Here is a 25,040-nt window from a genome sequence, read left to right as displayed (position 1 = left end):
ATAATAATAATAATAATGTAAAGCAGTACAAAAATGCAACCGCATTTGAAGCATATATCTTATCAGACTTGGTTTTACATTTGTCTAACTTGAAGATTTGTGTGTAAGTGTATATATATATATATATATATATATATATATATATATATATATATATATATATATATATATATATATATATATATATATAAGGCCATATATTTGTGTAAAACCTTTTAACTCATTTCGTTAAGTCAGTCGCTAATGAACTTGATTTTATCTAAAACGCCCCAGAAACCGCCGGTACAGATGGCATATATATATATATATATATATATATATATATATATATATATATATATATATATTGCGTGCGTGTGTGTGTGTGTGTGTGTGTGTGTGTGTGTGTGTGTGACAGAGAGAGTAGAGAGGGGCTACAGGCTGATGGATGGATACTGTCCATTGGACAGATGAGCGAGAGAAAGGCTGAGTGACCGAGATATATTGATTGATAGATTACTTGATTGATGTATATAGAACGTCAATAGTGACATGTAGCCACAGAAAACGTTATTGATGGATAAGTGAATTGATATGGACTGACTCGCGCAACAATGATAGACGAATAAAAAGAAGCGAATAATTATCGTCAGAAAACGCGCGTGCGCACACACTGGGTGTGTGGGTCGCGGTGTAGAAGTTCTACAGTTACAAGTAGTAAAGCATGAAACATTAGATTACGATGAATGCAGCCATTCTATTAAAAACAAAACGGAAAAGCAAACGTCTTGTAAATGAATATTACATTTCAAGTGGACAATACAATTAAATTGTTCTATTGTATTTATGTTGTGCCCCGAAAACTGGCGGGAACAAAATGATTTTTTTTTTTAAATACGTACACGTGCATACGTGTAAGACGATGCTCGCAATAATCCGTATGATTTTACGGAAGATGGCGCAAAAAATATTGAGCTGCCAATGATGAAACATTTGTAATTGATTCGTCGATTTGTAGTTTAAATTTATACCGGAAGTCACAACCTAATTCACTGTCACTAATACACTGATAGTGCACTACTGTATATAAACATGGACAGAGTATTCAGCATCGTTAGTCAGCTATTGAAGAGGGGTTAACATGATATTCAACTGCATCTATTTGATTTTCTTTTTTCAATAAACGCATAAACTAGCGGTATGGATACCTAATTGATATATGATCGTATAATATTATAAATAATATGCCAGGCTTGCCATGACTGCAAATTTAAACAATAAAACGCCCCCAAAACAACAATAATATCGCGGAAAAAAAGCAAAAGCAAGAACAAAAACAAATGATCGCAAACACCTGAGATGGACTAAAAACTAAATCTCATGTCCTTTCTCAGCCGATTTGAAATGAAATATACGCAATCCGTCTCGAAAAGTCGCAGAAAACAATCAAGAAAATATGTACTTATGCAAAATACGAACCGTGCTGAAATAATAGCGTTATTAATTAGAAATCTATTCTTAAGGTGAGGAGAAGCGGGTGTTTTATAACTACTCTGTACTTTCATCTGATAATTTAATAAGCAAAAGATACCAGAAAATTGAATTTAACTTGAAAATCCTATCTACAAAATAGCATGTTCCTTATTCTACATAAGTACTATAAAAAAAAAAATAAAAGGGGAAAAATTTGTCGACTTGCATCGATAATAAGTTGTTGCACACACACACACACACACACACACACACACACACACACACACACACATTTGTTTGGATTTGAAACCAACGGTACCGATGTTCTGATATTCTGTAATACATATATAAATGTGTGTGTATCTGCCATCCGCAAACATGTTTCGGTGTATCACGACTCTTCACTGTAGGTAGACGTGATAATGTCTTCTCCATTGAGATTCGAAACCGGACCACTTGATAACTTGAAAACTGTGATAAAATCAATGATTTTCAAGTCTTTCATCGATTAAAACAAATGGTACATAAATATTTCTTGGAATTCAAAGTTTTAAAAAGAGGGGAGTATGTAAAGAGTCGAGGACGTTTATAAAGCAGGAGATTTAGAGTGTCTGTGTAAAGCAATGGCTGTGGGGAGAAAAAGAATATGCTAGATTGACAGACCCCGGACAGACAGACAGACAAACAGACAGACAGATAGAACAGGCAGCAATGCCGATATTACGAGAGTCGGATGTAATTAGGGATGGGTAGAGAGTAGAAAGAAGAAGAAACCGACCCGAATTGTCGACAGACAGACACTGACAGACAGACGAACGGACCCAAGACTGGAGACGTATCGACTGTAGGATAAAGGAAGGGGGCGTTAGGAGAATATTAGAGCAAACAGAAGTGTTTTTGATGGATGACGGACAGATAAATGAAGGCTAGGCGAGGGGAAAGACGAGAGAAAGAGTAAAGACCGTTTTCATAACGCGCACTGTACACACATATCACATTTTACCCCTCTGTCTCGCGAGTTTTAAAAAAGGCAACACTTTTTTTTTATAAATAGAAAATGTTATGTATAAACGGACATGTGAATAGGTTTGAAAAATAAACGAAAACCGTACAAAATTTTCGGATAAGAGTTCGAGCAAGACATAAACAAGCGTGTATTTCTTCTTTTAAATACGCACAGAAAACCGATGTAGAGGGGGAGTAGGTCGATTTGGGAATATCGAAATGTACTCTACTGTAGCAACAGAATTGCGATGAATATGGTGAGTTATGTCAGTGAGTTCCTGTTTAATTACCTCCCCACGAGGGAAGCATTAAACACAAAGTCGGTATTGGGGGGGGGTATCCAGCTCTAATAGAAAGAAGCATTTTGGGTTTGGAGAAGAATTTAATTGCCTCAGTCTAGAAAGATTTCTCCTTCACCGACAGAGGACAAAAAAAGATGAAGTGTGGCACTTTGTTCCTCGCTTCAACAGAAATTTTTATTAAATGATTTCGACAATTTAATTAAAAAAAATACGACATTACGTATATGTCGAAATTGTAACAAGTGCTTTCAGTTGATTTAAAAAAAGCATAATGCACTTGTACACTCGATACGTAGATTTTATCCAATAATCTGTGTATATATATATATATATATATATATATATATATATATAATAAAATGTTCTTAGCTGAAGTACTTAACTGATCATGAGAAGTGTATTTGACTGACAGCAACCAAAACAATTTTAATGGATGCCAATCGGAGACACTTTTGATGATGATCGTAATTACCATGAAACTGCAGTAAGCTGCTAAAGCTATGGACATTTTATTAGCATTTTTTATTCATATAGCCCTGTCCGATAGGATATCAAATGCTTTATTTGTCCAAAATCTGTTGTCTTAATCCGGATGTGTTCCGATATTGAAAGGGTTGTGTTTTTGTTATATATATATATATATATATATATATATATATATATATATATATATATATATATATATATATATATATATATATGTGTGTGTGTGTGTGTGTGTGTGTGTGTACTCGCGCGTGTGTGTTATTTGTTTTTGTTCTTGCGATAGTCTTTGAATGAGTTCAATTATTTATACGAAAGTGCATTTTTACCTAAATGCGAGTTGAGAATTATTTTCCCTTTTACCAATTTAGTACAACCAAATAGGAAGCGGCATATATATTGTTTAAAATATAATTATCGACTGACTAGCTAGATTCAGCCTTAAGCCATTGACGAGTCGTAGACGACAAAACACGCGTCAGTGGATAATTATATATATATATATATATATATATATATATATATATATATATATATATATATATATATATATATACTAGCATAGGTGCCCGGCGTTGGCCGTTTTATGGGGGGGGGGTGAGCAAAGAAAAAAAAAGTGGTAGTGGGAAGGCAGGCTCGAACCCGTACCGAAAAGGAGGCAAAGAACGGGAAGAAAACGTGACAACTTTGCTGTTACGACCACCGCTAAACCGGAAGTGACGCTGGTTTAAATTAAGGCTAGGCAATCGAAAAAGGGGAAGACTGTCAAAAATATCGACGAAAAAATCGATCTCTCCCTGTAGAAAATTGCCCAGTTGAGGGTGAAGAAATTAATGTTTTTAGCCAATTTTTCTGTATTTGTCGTCTGAAGGGTCGAGCTTCAAAACGATGCTGATCTTGTGAAAATCCGTCGCCTCTGTTTAAAGTTTTAGGCAGACATGCAAACATACATACATTCATAGATTTATACATTTGTAGCTCAAAGCTTCGACCCAAACCGATTAAAAAGCTTGCCCTACCTCTGAATACCCTTTATGTAAAATTTCAAATGTTTAGACCAGAAATTGTCTGAGTAATTTGGTAGAGACCGAAGCTGTCATTTTTTTTTTTGTAAAACTTTGACCCTTATTATGACCCCTTAATATTTATTGTTTTGGGTTCAAATCAAGTTCTAAGTAAGATGCATGTCCAAGGAACCTATATCTAAAATTTCAATTGTTTATACGCAAGATTGGTGGAGGAGTTTTGTAGAGTTTTCAAAGGTCAAATCGTTGAACTTTGACCTCCTACCAGCAAAAGTTCTGGTCGAAAACGGATTACAAAGATTTTCGCAAATCTCAATACCCTGTATATCAAATTTCGAGCCTGTAGATGGAAAATTGAAAGAGTTATTGTGTAGGGAAATGTACACAGACAGACACACACACAAACAGACAGACAGACACTTTCACTTTTATATATATATATACTTTCACTTATATATATATATATATATATATATATATATATATATATATATATACTAGCAAAAGTACTCGACGTGGACTGAGTTCAAAAACAGCTTACAGAAAATAGACATTGATTTATGAAAGTATGATAGATTATGAAAAGGAAGGGGTTGTAAAGAGATAGCTTCGAATTTGGGGATATCAAAACCAAAGCAAAATATGATGAAAGTAAAAATAAAATAGATAAACCCCATCATTTATTATACTATACCTGGTCACACTGAAACACTTATTACAATATTCTGTGGATCTATATTAAAAAAACCTTGTTAAACTTTGTGACATATTTCCATTCTATGGAAGTCAGGTGCGAGCGAACACCCCATAATTTTATTATACCATATTTTTTCAAACTGAAACATAATTATCAAAGTATACTTACACAGATAGATATGAAAAGTCTTTAATAAAGTTTGTGCCTATTTCTATTCTATGGAGGCCAGGCGCGAACGCAGACCCAACAATTTTATTATACCATCCCTATTTAAGTTAAAACATAATTATCAAAGTATTCTTATGTACATCTATATTAAAAACACCTGTAAACGTTTTTTTTTTATTTTTTATTTCCATACTTTGTAGACCAGGCGCGAACACAGACCCCACAATTTTAATGAACCACCGTTCTGCCAGATCAAACATACCCATTCCTGTGTCTCGATACATCTTCTATCATATGTAATCAGTTTTTTTTAAAATAGTCAACCATATAGGAGCCTATCCGTGACCACACACACACACACACACACACACACACACACACACACACACACACCCAGCTTTATATATATATATATATATATATATATATATATATATATATATATATATATATATATATATATATATAACTAGCATGGTAGTTGGAAGGCAAAGAACAGGAAAAACGTGACGTCTTTGCTGTTACGATCATTGTCAAACCGGAAGTGACGTAGGTTTAAATTCAGGCTGGGTAATCGAAAAGCTTGCCCTACCTCTGAATACCCTTTATGTAAAATTTCAAATGTTTAGACCAGAAATTTTCTGAGTAATTTGGTAAAGACCACAGAGGTCATTTTTTTTAAACTTTGATCCCATTATGACTCCTTAACATTTATTGTTTTGGGCTCAAATATAGTTATTAAGTTAGAACCATGTCCAAGGAACCTATATCTAAAATTTCAATTGTTTATACCCCAAATTGGCGGAGGAGTTTGGTAGAGTTCTCAAAAGTCAAATCGTTGAACTTTGACCCCTTAACAGCCAAATTTTTGGCCGAAAACGGATTACAAAGATGTTCCCAAATTTCAGTACCCTGTATATCAAATCTCGAGTCTGTAGACTGAAAATAGACAGAGTTATTGTGTATGGAAATGTACACAGACAGACACACACACACAGACACTTTTACTTTTATAGATATGTAGATAGATTTGGAGGAGAGTTAACATGAGTACAATCATGGCCTTCGTAAACTTTTAAGAAGGTTACGCTACAACTCGAGAAGACATAGCTTTTAATTCGCATGTAAACTCCGATGCTGCATGTGTCAGTGTGATTACATTCACACTCGTGTAGTCAGTTTATTTACACAGAGACATATGTGGTGTATGTACGGATACAGGGTGGATGTAAAAGTGGGTCCATGCTTCCTCTTAACCATTATTCACTTACCTCTTTTTATGTGAAGCACTTTATCATCACAAATAAAACAAAATTATGACATAACTAAGCATTTGATTGTTTTAATTTCTCTTTATAAAATGATTGGAGGTAAATTCGCCTTCAAAACATTCACATGGTTTTTAAATTCTTAGCAATATATATATATATATATATATATATATATATATATATATATATATATATATATATACACACACACACAAGACAGGCGCTCAGCATTGTAAAATACACTTAAATATGATATTTTGATTAATACAAATGTCATATTTATTATTATATTTATTATTATGTTATATTGGACTCAATCTATTGTAATGATTTAAAAAGATTAAAAAAAAAATGACTCGTGCGACACTGCGGCACCACCGAGAATCGAAACCAAAACGTTTAGCTTACGATTTATTTTTGCCACTACCGTTAATGACTGAGCTATGAAGACATGTTTGCTGCAAGGCTAAAAAATAAAACATGAACTAATAGCTACTACGTTATGCATGCATATTCGTAATGCTGGCGTTCGGCCTTCACCTGGTAAATTTCATGTTTTTTTTTTTTTTTTAATTTTCGCACTTTTGTACCGATTTTCCCGGGCTAAACCCCAAATATAAAGTTTCATATGGGTTCAAATTCCTTATATGTGAAGTTTCATGCTTGTAGATCAAAAACTCTAGGAGGAGTTTGGTAAGCAAAAATTTTTTAAACATAAATATATATATATATATATGAACAGAATTTTGTGCTTACTATAAGTTTTTACACAAATATTATGCAAGTATAAATCATGTAGAATATCTGCATAAATATACTTACTAGGACTAGGACAACAGCATATTATTTTCATTGTTTTGACGCTCAAGTGTGTATCCATTAATATCTTATCTACTTTTATATAGAGTGATGTGGTTCTCAGTTGATTGTGTCTGACTGTGTCGGATATATACTCGAGAGTCAAAACAATGATAAGAATATTCTGTTTTCATAGCCCTAATAATTACACGTAATAGTTAACTAAAGATGACCATCCAATAAGAAAACTGAAAAAACTAATAGGGAATTAATTAAAATGAATGTTTAAAAAATCTGAAAATTTAACTATATCATGTCCAGAGGAATGCAATTCCACGACCCATATATAACTATGTATTTTCTTTTTAAATAAATAGAGAAAAGGGTTTTTAATATGAATATCAATACACACACACACACACACACACATATATATGTGTGCGTGTGTGTGTGTGTGTGCGTGTTAGTACGCGTGTGTGTGTGTGCATGTGTGTGTACACATATGAAGAGAATTATAGAACATATAAAACAATATAATGATTGATATATATATATATATATATATATATATATATATATATATATATATATATATATATATGCATTTATATATAGTGGAGATGGTAAATAATAAAAACCGAAGAAAGTGCTCATTATTGTTGTAGAGCAAATATGCGTTTTATTTTTTATTACCGTATCTTTCTGTTAAGTTACATTATTGTTTCGGCTACACGGCTGTTTTTTTTTTTTGCCGTCTGTAGCGTCCTCAGACTTTTACAGAAATGTTCGCTATTTTGGGATGAAAGAGTGGAAGAGTGAATGAGGTCGGGGGGGGTTGCGAGGAGGGCGGAAGGGGAAGAGAGGAAGGGAACAAGGAGGGAAGGTGGGGGGGAGAGAGAGAGAGAGTTAGTGAGTGAGTTATAGGAGAAATTTATTTTTAATTGTACCCTTAGCTAAATGTCGCATTGCATGTAACCTACCCCCATTTCCCCTTTCCTGATAAGAAGCATTAGGCTCGAAATGCCTATACTATTTCCTTATTGTATTGACATATAAATCTAAATAAAGCAGTATATTGCTTTCTTTTGTCTATAATTCTCTTCATATACTTAAGCTCCACCTCTTTGTAGAGCTTCGTACATCTTGATACGTGTACATTTAAAGAATCCACCAATACTTCTTTTTGCCCCTTCGAATACATATATATATATATGTGTGTGTGTGTGCGTGCGTGCGTGCGTGCGCACACACACACATTATTCCTTGCCAAATTACCATCATACATATGTTGGTAAAACCCAACTCAGATTAAAGAAAAGTCTCAATGAACATAAAAGAGATATGAGAAATAGCAATTCTTGGAATGCATTATTCCCTCATTCATTGCAGCATAATAATACTTTGGACTTCAAACAAACGAAAACAGTTAAATTTATTTCAAATAACTTTTTCTCGAATCAGCGCTTACCGACAATTCAAGCACAATTAAACAATATGGAGGTTTCTATGATGTATCAACATTAATAAGTAAACTTCTATTAAAAAACACGATTTAATTTTAAACAAAGGTTAACTCTCTTACACCATGGGAAACACCTCCTAATCTGTCAATGAATTACATAACAAAAATACACTCATTTCATTTTACTTACACATTCATATTTGAATTTTAACTGAAATATCTTACTCTCTTTCCCTGCGCTATGGCCCCCAACTTTTTTTTTTTAAATTTTCAACGACCTTTTCTGTTTCTGAAATGGAACAGTGTTATTCCTTTCATTACACTTAAAATATATTTTCAAGTATTTGTACTGGCGTTTTGTTTTCTTAATTTCATTCATCCAGAGGAAGTTTTGAAATAAAAACGAAACGTGAATGAACATATAACTTGGTTTGTTCGTTTTTTATTTCTCTACATATATCCACAGACAGACTGCTCCACTGTATAACAGCTCTTCAGTAGGTCATACAAGCAAGCATCTGCTTGATAGTCAACAGCTTTATCCTCCGGCCTACGGGATTGGCGCTCGCAAACGAACTCTAATATCTATCTATCTTTCTCTCTCTCTCTCTCTCTCTCTCTCTCTCTATATATATATATATATATATATATATATATATATATATATATATATATATATATATGCATATACATATATAAATATATATATGCAAATATATATATATACCAATATATACATACGTACACATACATCACATACATGCAAATATATATATATATATATATATATATATATATATATATATATATATATGTAGTATTTTTAGTCATTTGTAAAGTTCCATATCTACGCTTATAAACCAGACACAATAGACCACTTGGAAGACAACAGTTCACGCATTTTTGCCGAAATATCGTCCAATTTAATGCGTAAAGTTAGAGAAAATTTGAATTATATATTACGCTATGTACATGTGAGCTGCAATGCCCGAAATGTTATTTAAATTGTAAATGTGAAAAATTTATCTTTGGAATATACCACATATTTGTATGATAAAAATATTTTCTGTGATTTATTTTAATTTAAAGTAGGCCAGCCTCAAAACAAAAGCACAATATATATATATATATATATATATATATATATATATATATATATATATATATATATATATATATATATGAGAGAGAGAGAGAGATGTTATTTATTTGTTTTTGCGATACGTTTTGAATTAATTCAACTATTTATACGAAAGTGCATTTTTACCTAAATGCGAGTTGGAAATAATTTTCCCTTTTACCAGTTTGGTACTAGCGGCATATATATATATATATATATATATATATATATATATATATATATATATATATATATATATATATATATATATATATATATATATATATATAGAGAGAGAGAGAGAGAGAGAGAGAGAGAGAGAGTATATTTATTTATAAAAACATTATTGGTTATATATATGCATACACGTTTCGGCTGCAACTACTTTAGAGAAGCAGCGTATTCAGGCATAATCTTCTTTTCAAATAAGATTAAGCCTGAATACGCTGCCTCTCTAAAGGAGTTGCAGTCGAAACATGTACGCACATATGTAGCCAATAATGTTTATATAAATAAATAAACATACTATAATTACATTCTGCTCGCCATTGTGAACTTTTTGATAAACACAGGAGATTCATTGTATATATATATATATATATATATATATATATATATATATATATATATATATATATATATATATATATATGTATAATCTCCAAATAAAATTTAATTTTCCACATATTGGGGATAGTTTAAGTAGGATGGCCCCTTTATCAGATGTCGTATTGTGTTGACTTAAATAGTTCTAGCTAAAAGTAGGTTAGACAGAGAATGACCATTAAGATCCCCCCACATATATACACCTTTGATGGCGTTCTTCCTAATTTGTAAAAATGAATTTTTACAAATAAATACTGCAAAGTGTAGTAGCTGTTCTGATTTAACACTTCATCTTTTCTGTCAATGAAGGCAATTCTCTTTGGACTGAGGATATTTTTTTTATTTTTCTCCCAATCCAGAGTGCCTCCTTTTATGGCAAATGAATTTTTTCCACATTAAAAACTGACCTTTTGTTTAACTGTGCCCTCTTGGGGTGGCAAGTGAATACGGACTTCAACGCATTTTCATTGTGAATGGTTATTATTATAATTAACATTTAAGTGTGATTTAAGTGATTTTCGCATGTGTTTGGACTGTTAATTGATTTAATTGCAACCACTAGAAATAAAACACATTAACTCTCGTTTTAAATAACAGATTTTACCGTAAAGTTGCAATATAGTTAACAACTGACAAATTGAAAAATAAATTAATTAATTAATTAAAATAACTTTTAACAAACGCATTCAAATTTAATTTTCTATCGACCTGTATACTTTAAACGCTCTGAAATTGTTTTCAAGTGTATTTCTTTTATTTCAAAATTAGATTTCGTTCAAATATTTCTTTATACACACGAGAACACAAATTGCTGCTTAATCCTCCTCTCCTGTTGTTGTTATATATATAGGAGGAAGTCTCAAGAAAATATTAAATTCACAGGCGGCCCCCTCAGACACTTGCAAAACCTCTGTGGTTGCTGGAACTTAATTCCTTAAAAAATGACTTATCCTACCACTGAGTGAAAGTCCGAGTGGTGAGCTTCTCTCCTCTCCCGGACTTACGGTTAGTGGTTAAGTAAGTCATTTTATTTTAGTATCTTTTCCGTCGAAAGTTATCGAAAACTTTGTTTCGTGTTGCGATGAGTCAACTTAACGATGACAAATTCAGAGATAACAAATCCTACTATCAGCTTCCACACTTGAAAAGTATACAGGTCGGTAGAAAATTAAATTTCAATGCATTCGATGGAAGTTATTAGTGATACGTTCTGTTATCATTGTTGATTTACACCCTCTGCTAAATCACCTCCCAACCTCACTCTCTTCAAAGAAAAATGAGATTCTACTTTTTTTTTTTAACGGATTAAAAACTTGGTGAAAAGAAAAAAAAAACCAAACAATATATATTAGAATTAAAGAAATAAATTATATGTTTGTGTGTGCGTTTTCTTTTTGTTGGGGGGGGGGCAGTCTACTTTTTAGTGGTTTTACGAGCTAGCTAATTGGACTTAGAGTTCGTGGTAAAACAATTCCGTTAACAACTCTAAAAAGTTAGAATGATCCAAAAATGGAGAATTAGTTTACGTTAAATACGAAACTAATCCCCCATTTTAAATTCTATAATAATTGTTTTTGTTTCGTATGAGGACCCCGAAAAACTGAAAAAAAAAAAAAAAAAGAAAAAAAAAAAAGTAATTTCAGTTTTTTCGAAGTGTTCATAGGTAATCACCTAAAAAAGTAGAATTTAAATTGTGTTTTCTTTTTCTGGGGGAGAGGGGGAGTAATTGAGGGTGTTAATGTACAAATGTACCGTAAGATTTTTTTTTTTTTAAATTTTATTTCTCGGTTGCAACTTTACTAATCTTTTTTTATACACCCTAAGATTGAGATTAAAGATCGATTTTTTTTTTTTTTTTTTTTTTTAGCGGAGTCCTTGCACGCTTTTTAGATTTCTATTTCTATAAACATTAAACAAACAACCACACCCACTCACACGCTCTCTCATTACCACTATAGACAATTACATAAGGGGGGGGTAACAAATTAAGTAACGGTAAAATCAATGCCCCCCCCCCTCCTTCTCTCAATCCTCCAATTTTTATGATCGTGGTTATTTCACACACCTCGGAGCAAGTTGTTTTGTTTTGTTTCTTTCCCAAAGCGCAAAGACGGAGAACCTAATGGCGACCTATTTAAGAACACGATCGCGACACCATAACACACCCCCTTTTCTTAACCAGCAACGCAATGACAAAAGAGAAATCACACAAATCTCTTAAACATTAGCAACCACCAAGGGACACATTTACCCTCAATAGGGTATCGTGGAATTGAAGTACAAGAAAGGATGACCACTGATTAGAGAGGGCACCCTGCCCTCTTAAACTTAACAGTGCACGCACATACGACCCGATTTCTTAGTGCAAACATAGACAATATTAAAAACAAACACAATCAAAACTATTTTAAACAGACTTTTTCAAACCCTGTGTCAGTGTCCGACTTTCGCGCTAGGATCAAAATGTAGTATCTGTTCTGTCTTCAGTCAGGGGAGGAAAAATTCGAAGCGATTTTATTACTTTTATCCCAATCTAGAATGCCCCCTACTTTGGGGGAGGGAGGGGAATACTAGATTTCCACCGCATTAAACAACAAGTCAACAACCATGTGTCTAACTTTCTCGTATAAGGGGGGGGGGGGCAAGTATATAATAGTGAATTTCTTCAAAGTTCCTATAGAATTCAAACTTATCTTGAAAATGTCGGTTAAAAATATCATGACCGAATCCTGACTTTTACTGAGCAACGCCCATAAAAGCACAAAGCATAGACGAAGTTGCTGAGGACACATTTTAAAATGTTTTCTTTTTTTCGTTTTCGTTTTTAAATGAAAAATAATAGTTTGGAAAAAGAAAGGAATTAAACATTCGGTTCAATTGTACTATAGGGACCGTGTGAATATCTTGCCTATTTCGTTTATGTTATTCGCCCAAATGTTGGTTAAAGCAATTCTCAGAAAAAAAAAGAAAAAAAAAGTAAAATTCTACTTTTTTTTTTTAAACTTTTAAGTTAATTGAACTTTTCTGTGCAAAATTTTGAATCTTTACTGTTTTCTTTTTGATAATTTGTTATTTTATAAATATCGACTGATATTTTTTCTTTTCCTTTTTTTACATTGAAATTCATTAAAACTTTTTTTAATAAATTTATTTATTGCGGACTATTATCCTTATCTTTCTTAGATGTTGAAAGCCAAATATTCCTCTGGCCTTTGTCAGGTGTCAATAATGAATTCGAATTAAATAATATATAAACCTTTTTTTGTTAAAAAATAAAACTCAAAGTTTATTTTGTATGAGAAAAAAGTGTTTTTGCGTAGAAAAATTTTAAACGGCTAAAATATTTTGTGCAAGAAAAGAAAAAAAAACATAGCCGCCAAACATTAAAACAGGAATTAAAGTTCCATGCTCAACACTTTAAAAAGTAAATTAGACTTGTATTTTAAGATAATAAATACAATTTAATATAAAAAAAATTATAATTTGTTTTATATAAAACTAAGCAAAATATGAGGTATCCTAATTATTCCCATGCTATAATTTAACAAGTTTTTATATCCAATTTCAAAACCAAACAGACCACTCTCAATTATTTTCAAAACCAAATAAAACCTCCCATAATTATTTTGAATACAAATAAATCATTCAAAATTATTTAAAAAAATGAAATAAACAACTCACAATTATTTTAGAACCCATTCACGATTATTGTAAAATAACAAACAAAACCATTCACAAGCATGCTAAAATCAACCAAACCATAAAGGCGGGGGGGGGGGGGAGATCTCATAATTATTTTGAAACTGATAAATCGCACAGAATTATTTTAAAACAAATGAACAATTCAAAATTAGAACTAAACAAACCCATTCACAATTATTTTGAAACCAACCAAACAACTTATACCTCCCTCCCGAAAAAAAAGCAAACAAACAATTCTTAATTATTTTAAAACCAAGCCAAACACAATCATTTTAGAATTAAGAAACCACTCATATTTTTTTTTAAATCGCTCACGATTATTTTTAAACAAAATAATATACTCATAATTGCTCTAGAACCAAATTAACCACTTATAATTGTTTAAAAACTAAACAAATCGCTTATTTAAAAATTAACAACGTCCCTTAAAATTATCTTAAAATTAAAAAAAAAAATTATTTTGCAAACAAATAAATTACGGAATCATTTGAAAATCAAACAAAATCACTAATTATTATTTTAAAACACAGTAAATCACACATTTATTAAAAACTAAACAAAACGATCAAACATTTATTTTAAAAATGCTCAAAATTATTTAAAACAAACAAAATAATTCAAAATTAAAAAAAAAATCAAACAAAACCACTTATAATTATGTTAAAATTAAAATAAAACACGATTATGTTAAAATAACAAACACTTACAATTATTCTTAAACCAAAAACTGTCTCACAATTATTTTAAAACTAACCAAAACTACTCACAATTATTTAAAAAAAAAACAAATAAATCACTTACAATTATTTTCAAACCAAATAATTCACTCACAATTATTTTAAAACCAAACAACACCACTCACAATTATTTAAAAAGCCAAACCAAATGACTCACAATTATTTTAACCCAAACAAAATGTCTTGCAATTATTTAAAAACCAAACCATATCATTCACAAGTATTTTAAAATTAAACAAAACACTTATAATTATATTAAAAGTAAACGAATTTCCATTCCATGAAAATTTGTTATTCAACGTCTATGTTTTTTCCAATAAAAAATTCATTCTATTGAAGTAAAAAGAAAGTTAATAAAAGTTTACTGTTTCTGTCTCTTTAAAAAAGTTTAATGATACAAGCATTAACTCTTTAAGAAACGTTAGTTCTTAAGAAACAGCCGTTTAAACACATGATTTTATCTGTCTTTATTTTTATAAGTAAACCTTTCTTTATCTCATATAATACATGGATATATGGTATATATTTTATAATTCGCTATAATGCATTTGATGAATGCTTCCTTTCAAATATGTTGTGTTGCAGATCAAAATAATACTTAAAACAAACTTAAACTTCAGCTTTGTTGACTAAAAAGAAATATGATTAGCAAAAATTAGAAAAGCCATCATACGATCCGTATGATGGCTTTTCTAATAACAACAAATTATCCTGAATGTCTAAGAAAACAATTTAAACTTGTTATGCAATTGCAACACGTGACACAACAGAGATGCTTTCGTATTTTTTCTTTTACGATTTTGTAAGAATCAAAAGGTGATTTTTTTTCTCTCTCTTTTAGAAAATCATTCAATGGAAATATTTTTCGTTTTGTTTTTAAATTTTACAAAAAAAAAAAAATAGTTTATTCATACAACTCGTTTCACATGATTTAAAAGAAATCAAACAGTGATATTTTAGAGTTACAGGCTTTAGAACGTATATATAAACATGCATCAATTTATTTATTCTATAGAACAAACTTTCTCAATCTCCGGACGGATACTTTCAGGAACCATAAAACCAAATTTTTAAAAATGGGGAAACAAAATTTAGAACCCACAAAATATGGACTATTTTATAATTAATTATTATTTTTTTAATTAAATGTATTATTAACTTAAATATTAAATTTAATAATTTTATTTAATAGTTTTAAAATTATAGTTTTAAAATAATTGTGAATGATATTGTTTGATTTTTAAATAACACATTTTTATTACAATTATTATGTCTTTGCAAAATCAGAATTTTGGGTTTTGAATTTCTTAAAGTTTAGAACTCATTTCTTTCAAAAATATTTGTTTAAATAATTTTTCTTTTCTTTTCGTAATTGTTAATTTCCTGTAATTTTCATATTTAATTATAATCTCCACCAGCTTGCTAATGAATCTTTCATTGGGAATATTCCCTCATTTGCTGAAGATTATTAAAATAATGTAGGGTCATTTTCTAGAATAGTTAGCAAAGCAAAAAAAAAAAAAAAAAAAAAAAAAAAACAGGGTGAAAAAATATACAACAAATAAATGTTGCCAAAGGCAATCTAGAATCCAAGGTAGAACATTCCATTTACCACGATTGGTGACATTTATAGGAAGTGTTTCTATCAGTATTTTGTTTAATTTTCGATTTTTGAGCGATTATTGAGGCACTATTATGACCCCAATTCGACCACGATTATGGTTTTCGTTCTAACTCTACAGGCCTCACATTACCTTTATTTTTAATTTAAAAAAAAAAAAAAACTTGAAATAAGTTAAAACACATAAAACTTACTCAGGGAAGTAGAATAGTAAATTAGCTTGTCTTTGGTAACATTTACTTGTTGCGTGTTTATTTTTCGTCTCTATTTTGCTTTGTTAACTATTCTGGAAAATCACTTAATGCAGTAACAAAAGAACAGAAAATCACTTTCTTAGTTAAACTTTCGATCGATTCTTATACTTTCAATGATAAGATAAAAAATAAACATTGCACTTGTATTTATTTTGTAAATTCAAATGCATCTAAAGAAAAATTATTCTTTCACTGCAGTTGGTCCTTTGATGTCATATCATCAAAGCTATTCTCCAAAATGAATTAAATTGACAGATGGGTAGAGTTGGGAGATAAATACTCAAGTTGATATCAAGGGGTCATAAAATCTCACAATTAACATTTCTTTTAGTACCAGTTGGGGATACGAACTCGACACTCAGTCCGACAGTAATTTTGTTGCTTTCGGGCTAAGGTATGGTCCTGTTCAATTTCGGGAGGTCCACCCTCCCAGGTTTTACCTTCTCTTTGAGAAGTGGTTAGTTTGTCATTAATCGCCTGAGGCGCCCTTATCATGATATGCAGACGTGGTCACTCAAGCATTTTTTGTTGGCCAGAGTGTGCTAATTCTAGTGCACTGACTTTTCAAATTAACACCTTCTTTTGTGTCTAACTTCCCGGAAAGATACATAAAGATGAACTCACATTGGATTGAAGGCAGAGCACGACCAGGATAAGGTTGAGCGTTTCTATATACTTTGCCTCCCCACGAGACCAGAGTTAGACACCAAGGTTGATGTTTAATGTGGGGGAAGGAACAAAAAGAAAAATTGTCTTAGTCGTGAAGGATTTCTTCTCCATTAACCGAGAACAAAAAATTGAAGTGTAGCATCAGAACAGATACTACACTTAGATCTTGGCCTGAAGGCTAAGAGTATCGAGAAACTTGAGCAACATTCGCAAATAATAAAAACTGAAAAAGTTGGACAACACAAAATTAGTAAAATATAATGAACTAGAAAAAATACCTGTCCTAGGACTGGTACAATGAATTCCCCGAATAGAACAATGTTATGCGACTTTTATGCCTCCTTACCTACATTAAAATCAATATATACCGCTATTAAACCTTATGTATATATATATTATATTAAACCATATATATATAGTATATTAGACCTTATATATATATTATATTAAACCTTATGTATATATATTATATTAAACCTTATGTATATATATTATATTAAACCTTATGTATATATTATATTAAACCTTATGTATATATATTATATTAAACCTTATGTATATATATTATATTAAACCTTATGTATATTTATATTATATTAAACCTTATATATATATATTATATTAAACCTTATGTATATATATTATATTAAACCTTATGTATATATATTATATTAAACCTTATATATATATTATATTAAACCTTATGTATATATTATATTAAACCTTATATATATATATATATATATATATATATATATATATATTATATTAAACCTTATGTATATATATTATATTAAACCTTATATATATTATATTAAACCTTATATATATATATTATATTAAACCTTATATATATATATTATATTAAACCTTATGTATATTTATATTATATTAAACCTTATATATATATATATATTATATTAAACCTTATGTATATATATATTATATTAAACCTTATGTATATTTATATTATATTAAACCTTATGTATATATATTATATTAAACCTTATGTATATATATATTATATTAAACCTTATGTATATATATTACATTAAACCTTATGTATATATATTTTATATTAAACCTTATGTATATTTATATTATATTAAACCTTATTATATATATATATATATATTATATTAAACCCTATGTATATTTATATTATATTAAACCTTATGTATGTATATTATATTAAACCTTATGTATATATATTATATTAAACCTTATATATATATATATATATTATATTATATTAAACCTTATATATATATATATATATTATATTAAATCTTATGTATATTTATATTATATTAAACCTTATGTATATTTATATTATATTAAACCTTATGTATATATATTATATTAAACCTTATGTATATTTATTATATTAAACCTTATGTATATATATTATATTAAACCTTATGTATATATATTTTATATTAAACCTTATTAAACCTTATTCCAATTTTGATCAAAATCCACTGGATGATTTTGATTCTAGAAAAATATTTAGAATAAAACTTGTCTGAAAAAGAATTGAAAAGAATTTTGATAATGACTAAAAATTCAAAATGCAAATCTGAACCATTAGAATTTTCAAATTGGAGGTTGCATTAATATTATACCTGCTAAAATTCTTTTAAATATTCCTAAGAAACTAAAAGTTGAGGAATATTTATTGATATCTATGGTAAAAATGTCACAAAAATCTGATGCATCTGACTTTTAACAAAGGGCTTCCAATCCGTCTTTGCCTATTTTCATAAAACTAAATTAACATATATAAATATAGCTCACATTTCTACCCTTTAAGCCTGTGATCTAAAATTCCTAATAATGGGCTAATTTGTTTAAAAGTGAATCATATACATGTAAACATATTCCTACATAGGTAACTTTATATAAATAGAAGTATCAAATAATTGTAAAGTCTATTCGTTGGGTCATATCAGAAGACAAGGTGCCATAGTTTTCAGAATCGGTGAATGACAAGTGCAAAACATTGGACCAGTTTGCATTTATTCAAATTTTCTGTTACATCAAGATGTTGCACAAGGCCGGAAGGTGAGGATCACCAGCTCCCCAGGGGCCACTATGATTGGGTACCGCAATAACCAAGAATGAGGACATACATTTTCCTATAAGAACGCCCCATGTGATCGGGGTCCTGGATATGACCTTAAACTATATCCAGTGGTGAGGCCCCAGCTTGTGGGCTTTGGAGAGTGTGGAGCCACTCTTTAATTACCATTGCTCCCAGGTCCACTCTGACCCAGAGTGGTAGTACCTGTTAGGGTCCCAACTATGGGTTAAATAGAAACCGACTTGAAAACAACAAATATATACTATTAAAAAATTTTTCTTCAAAATCTTTGGATTCGGCATTAAATAACCCGAAAAGGGTTGATATGCCGTAAAACAAAAACAACCAACCAACCAACCAACCAACCAACCAACCATGTGATCGGCAATGAACCAACTCTTGCTCTCAAAAAAGGAGGCGGTAATGTCCGAGAAGGTAAACCTCTTTGGACTAAACTTGACCATAACCTATGCCAACAAAGTTCAAGTTAACCCCTAGGTTTCTGTAAGGATGGTATAGCAATTGGCTGAAACAGTTGTCATTGGATTATGATCACATGCTCACAGATAATTTACCTTCTTTCTGAGAAAGGGCTAGTTTATTGCTAATCGCCTGAGGTGTCCCTACCGAGAAATGCCGACAATGCTGCTCTGGCATGTTTTTGTAGGCTGAAGTGTACCACTTAGTGTGCTGATTATTTATAATCCCACCTAACATTTTGTCTAATCTCTGACTGGGATATATAGTTTCTTATACATAATACCTTGGTACTCCCCCCCCCCTTTAGCTCTATTTAATCGAGATCATTGGGGGACACTAACTTCAACTAAGGTTGCTTCTTTCTCCTTCTTGTCCAATATTAGTATGTCAGTGATGTTATATCATAGTTCATGCGTAAATAATTTTAGAATTGAAGTTAACGATTAGCACAATTGATAAAAAAACATGAATCTACATGGATGAGGATGTCTTTCTTTTGGAAATCAAAGGCAACGGATGATAGTCCTTATTGATAAATAGAACATAAATATAGAGCACGCGGAAAAGAATCCTGAAAATTATAGCATTTAAAAAATAAATGATCTTATAATGATACTTGAATAATATTACAGAATCTGCAATGATTATGCAATTTCTACAATTCCTAGAAAACGGAGCTATTAAAACCTGACAGTTATATTGGACAAGAAGGAGAAAGAAGCAACCTTAGTAGAAGTTAGTGTCCCCAATGATCCCGATTAAATAGAGCTAAAGGGGGGGGAGTACCAAGGTATTATGTATGACATGAAAAGAATCTGGAATCTTAGGAAGATCCCCATCAGTCCTGCAATATATAAGAACAACTGGACTCATGAAAACGAATTTCTAAAACTATCTAGCAAATATTCCCGGTGAACCAAGTGCAAGACAGATACAAACAATTGCACTTAAAGGAACTGTTAGAACTTTAAAAAAGATCTCTCGGTTGGAATATATGTGATAGTAGATGAATGTCTCTTTATTTTTCTTGATAAATTAACAGTTTTGGTCACTAATCAATTGAATAAATCTAATTAGTTAATTTAAGAGTAATTAATTTATCTATGATTAAAAAAAAGAAAAAGAAAACACAATTGGCAGAATTCATGTATATAGATTAAATATATATTAATAAAATGAATAAATATTTTTTATTTATTTTCAAAACTTTTTAGATGAGGATTGATGATTTGGATTATTCGAACTACTATTCTCATTTTGATCTCATGTGGATCTGCGGTGTAACGGATAAGTGCGTTTGGTTGCAGTTCTAAATGATAGTCTTTCTGAGTATGAAGGTACAATCCTAATTGCAGATGATACTAACTAAAAACAAAATTAAATTTATTATACACTTCTACCCGATCGTGTCTGATGGAACATGGACAATCTACCCCTGTGGATTAAATAAAGTGAAATTCTTTATAGATTCACAGTCGCTGGTTACATCGTCCGAAACGTTGTTAAAATAACCAAATAAAGAACAACTTATTACCTTTTGAATGTTGACATATACTTTATCTCTATATAAAGTTACGTGTGTGTATATATTTATATATTTCTATGTACATGGCTTGCTCTTAAACTAATTAACCGATCATAATGAATTTTGAATCACGGCTAAGCGAAAGGGGTCGTAATATGGGTTATATTTAATTTGAGTTTGTTAAATAGAAGCAAAAAAGAGAGTGGAACCACTTTGTGAAAAATCAGAAACCACAGATATTTGTAAAATTATAAGAATAAACATCAACTAATTCATTATTTTCCAAATATCAATTTCTTAGAGAAATGATATAGCCTACTATTTAAATATTCAAATATTTCAGATTTGCATTACATTTGATCACCAATCAAGCAAGATCAAGTGAATTTCAATTTTATGTTGAAACTATATACATTTTAGATATTTTCTAGAATCAAAAATATTGTAATTAGGAACAAGGGTTCTACACGTAAGGTTTAGTATCATTGTATCTCGAATTTTAATCTCGTAAAAGAACATAATAGTGGTGTAAAACTGTTCTGGGAATTACTTATACCTGTTCTAATTATTTATAAACATGAAATCATAAAGAAACTGGTAGCCGTAGCGTTATTATTGTTCGTTTTAAGTGAATGTTGTTGTACTTTGTGGTTTAAAATGCGTGTTCAATATTTCAATAGACGGCCAACGTGCGTATACGTAGGATGCAGTGATCACTCTCTCTCTCTGTGTGTGTGTGTGTGTGTGTGTGTGTGTGTGTGTGTGTGTGATGTTATATCATAGTCCATGCGTAAATAATTTTAGAATTGAAATTAACGATTAACACAATTCATAAAAAACATGAAAAGATAACATTTACCAAGTTAAAAAAAAAAAGAGAATATTACTAAAGTTTAAACATGGTTACGGTTCTGATTACGTAATTACCGCTGTTAAATAATACTAATTCGATGTCATAATCAATTACGGTATTACAATTAGTAACGAATAATTGGTGTTGCATAAATTTATGAAGAGAAGACATTTAATACATTTATTATAATTTTTTTTTAATTAATAACCAATTAATTATTTGTGACTGTTTTGATCTCGTAAACACGTGTATTACGACAGTATTCGAAAAACAAAATAAATAAAAGCAAACAAACAAAAAAAATGTTTAAAATATACTCTTGTCCTTGCCAGTGAAGGAGAAATCCTTCTAGACTGAGACAAAATCTTTGTTCCTATCCAGTATCCGTTTTAGGGAAGTTGGACTTTCATTAACATTAAAAACCGACTGTGTCCAACTCTGCCCTCGTGGAGAAGCTAGGAGATAAGAATCGTTGAAAGTATTATATAGGAAGTTAAAAGAAAACATCATTATTTGTGTCCTGCTACAAATCTGAACTCGGTCTGTTATCGCCGGTCAGTGTCTAGTCGACGTAGATCATAACGAACAGCCCAGGCAGGACTGCCGTTGCAAATTGGTTACATATGAAATTACACCACATTGTATTGTGTAGATAAACCTCTTTTACCAAAAGAAAAACCTGTATACACGACACGGGTTTTATATGTTTGAGTGCGTCGTGTTATTGGATTGAACAACGGTAGTGGCTGTTTTTTTTTTTTTTTATCTTCCAAAAAGTTTTTTTTTTTTTTTTTTTACATTTTTTGTTTTGTTTTTGTGGAGGCGTAAAGGGATTGGAGAGTAAATGAAAATGTAAAAAAAAAAAAAAAAAAGAAAAAAAAAGAAAATCCACAGTATAAAAAAAATTAAGTAAATAAATTACATAATATGTGCTGAGTGATTACAATATAAAAAAATAACAAAAAGATGATTTGAAATGTGTTTTTTTTTGTCCTTTTCTTATTGCATCTCCGTACTTTTTCGTTCGACAAACAACATGATACTGAGTTGTGTCAAACAACCACCGTCAGTGACCAGGAAGGGAAACACATATAAATCTAACGTGTTTTTCGCCCCTATTTATTTTTATTTGGTCGAATTGCCAGTAATATATCGGAAGAACGACATATAATATATTGGTTCTTAAACATTAAATAACAAAAACTACAATAAAAATAAACAACAAAATAACAAAAACTGGTCCACACACACAGACAAGAAAAAACAAAATCGAATACAACGCGAGCACTTGTTCGTTTTAATTATCGTAACGTACATTGCACAACAGTTTAATTTCGCATGTAACATTTATCTAACAAGTGTAAAACCGTAGACGAAATTACACACGCTCCAACAAACAACTTAAATCCGCGTACACCGTGTACTTAAATACGGACTTATGTACACATAAGTGAATAAGACATTTAGCGTGTTTTTCTCCGCGAAGGTTTCACACACGCATTTTAGGACACATAGTTTCGCATTGATTTCATTTATAAATAACTTCCACAAACGTGCCAAATAATTAGATCAAATTATTTCTTCACGTGTTAAGATCCGTTCTAGTATATAAGTAACGATGTGTATGAAAATGAAAAAAGTATTTTTTAATCTTGTGTCCACCAGGAAGGATCACACGCACGCAAAAAAGAAAATAAATGAATACCAAAAAAAAAAAAAAAAAAAAAAAAATGAGTAAAAAAGAAATTATGAATGGACAAATGCGGACAGCTTAGACACTTTTTTTTATGTATGCATTTAAGAACCAATAAACACATTTTAAGGGGTAAATCAAATTTTAATTTTACGATAAATAAATTGTAACCCCCTTCCTCTTCAAAATAAATAAAACCACGCCTCTGTATTCTTCACAACTTGCTTTTTTCATGCAACTCCTCTACCCTCGAGCTGAAATTATTAAAATGTACTATTCTTGCTGGAGGGGTGGTGGTTATCCTCTCAGGCTTTACCTCCTCCTTTGGGAAAGGAGTGATGTTTATTGAATGTCGACTGAGGAGCCCTAACCAAGGAATGCCGACGGGTTTGAACATGGCTAGTTTCATATCCGCCCAGGAGGAGCCCCAGCCCCACCCCTGATTTAAAACTCCTCGATTTTAAGTTCAAACTTGTGTTACATTCTTTTCTTTTTACATAGTATTACACAATGTTTATATAATTCTAAAAATCAGCCGGTAAGATAACCATTAAAGTTACGCAAGAGACACCAAGTATACGTTAAAACCATTTATTTTATTCAACAAACTTAAAACTAAATGCGAAGCTGTAGAACAAACGAAATAAGCACCAGAGATTAAAATTTCAATCAACCAGAAAGACGAGGAACATGATCGCTTGTCTATGTGTATTTTATTTATTAGAAATTTCACACACACACACACACACACACACACACACACAATTCCTGAGAGATAAGTAAATAAATATACACACAAACACATCATCGATATTGAATTAGAAAAAAATCTAAAAACTATATATATATATATATATATATATATATATATATATATATATATATATATATATATATATATATATATATATATATATACAAGGTGAAATATCGAAGTATTTGTGTAATGGGCGGTACTGTGCCAGTACACAGTAAATAAAGCAGACGACAAAATAGATAGACAGACATACCGATCTAAAAATACAAGTGCACTG

The 25,040-nt window shown here is 30.6% G+C and overlaps 1 long non-coding RNA gene across 1 annotated transcript in view; it reads right to left on the bottom strand.

The window, feature by feature from the left end:
• The window catches only part of LOC145284775 (uncharacterized), a 220,387-nt gene that overhangs the window by 194,756 nt on the left and 591 nt on the right, over positions 1 to 25,040 (bottom strand). The window lies entirely within an intron of this gene.

The sequence above is a fragment of the Euprymna scolopes genome, chromosome 9 (assembly GCF_053919585.1).
Source record: "Euprymna scolopes isolate OS-2025 chromosome 9, ASM5391958v1, whole genome shotgun sequence".
NCBI classification, from domain to species: domain Eukaryota; kingdom Metazoa; phylum Mollusca; class Cephalopoda; order Sepiida; family Sepiolidae; genus Euprymna; species Euprymna scolopes.
Note: the sequence above shows the minus strand (reverse complement) of the source record. Positions and strands in the feature narration are given on the sequence as shown.